General features: G+C 36.5%; 1 protein-coding gene across 1 annotated transcript in view; it reads left to right on the forward strand.

Annotated features, from left to right (window-relative positions):
* The window catches only part of LOC119588485 (coatomer subunit gamma-2-like), a gene marked incomplete in the record, with an annotated part of 11,117 nt that overhangs the window by 861 nt on the left and 9,091 nt on the right, over window positions 1-1,165 (forward strand).

A 1,165-nucleotide genomic window follows, 5' to 3' on the forward strand; every position in this document is an offset into this window, starting at 1 on the left:
CTGGTTTTATCTGCACGATTGTGTTTTGTTTCATATTCAGATAAGGAAAGGAGAGAGCAAGGATATATTTTGTCTTCGGAGTTTTAAAATTCTCTCATGATGATAAATCATATGGAGAACTACAAATCTTAGTAGAGTTACCATGAGGCATAGAATAGAAAAAAATGGAGTAATCAGGAGTTGGTGAGCAGGAAGAAAAGGGGTGATATTATAGCAGGCAACATCTAGCTCTGATAGAGAACACACCCAAAGCAGCAGTACTAGCTGTAGAAAGCAATCTGCAGAAAGTGAAGGTGAGCCCACAAGTGCTCATCAAAGATAATGAACTCAACCGTTTTCCATCATCTACAGTATATTCTGGCAAGGAAGGGCTTGTAAACCATCTTGGTGGTTTGCCATCAAATAAGCGACTAGCCTAAACTGTATCCTGCAGAATATTGGCATAGATATTTGTTGACTTTTGCTGGAGCACCAAAGCCGTTTATTCTTAGGAAGATGCAGTCCAATGCTCAAGAATTACCCAGTGTGTGGATCACATGCAAATTGATCTTGGTTGCCTTCATGCCTAATGGTGTCACAGCAAAAAGTTTCATCCTGCGTCCACGGCATACATTTTAGCACAATATAGGTTAGACTGATTCCTCATTTAATGATAAATATCCTGGAAGCATCATCAAAAAATGTGCTGTACTGAAACCAATTTATTAAACATGTCTACACAGCAGAAATTAGTTGACGTTGGAGTTTAATATTTGTAACAAATTTCAGTTTGCTTGTTTCAGTAAATATAGAAGCAAGTGAAGGTTTTCAAAACCTTGTCCAGATTACCCAAGTTGGCAATAATATAAAAATCTGACTGCGCTGAATCTTAAACCAAACCTTACCTAAACTTACGTATGATTAAAATTCATTTGTCAGCCTGAGCACTCTCCATGTTAGTCATTTCAATTTACCTATGTCAGTCATAGTTATTTTCATTGTAACAATAATAATGATAGTAGACACATATTACCATTATTCAGAGTAGGGGACTTACAGAATTGTAATTACTTGGAAGCAAGGTATATGAGATAAATTTATGTATGATATATTTACTAGCTGTGTGGAGTGCGTACAGGTTTTCAACTTTATATGCCTGAAAACATCTCACGCATCCAAGTAGTAA

The sequence above is a fragment of the Penaeus monodon genome, chromosome 24 (assembly GCF_015228065.2).
Source record: "Penaeus monodon isolate SGIC_2016 chromosome 24, NSTDA_Pmon_1, whole genome shotgun sequence".
In the NCBI taxonomy this organism is placed as follows: domain Eukaryota; kingdom Metazoa; phylum Arthropoda; class Malacostraca; order Decapoda; family Penaeidae; genus Penaeus; species Penaeus monodon.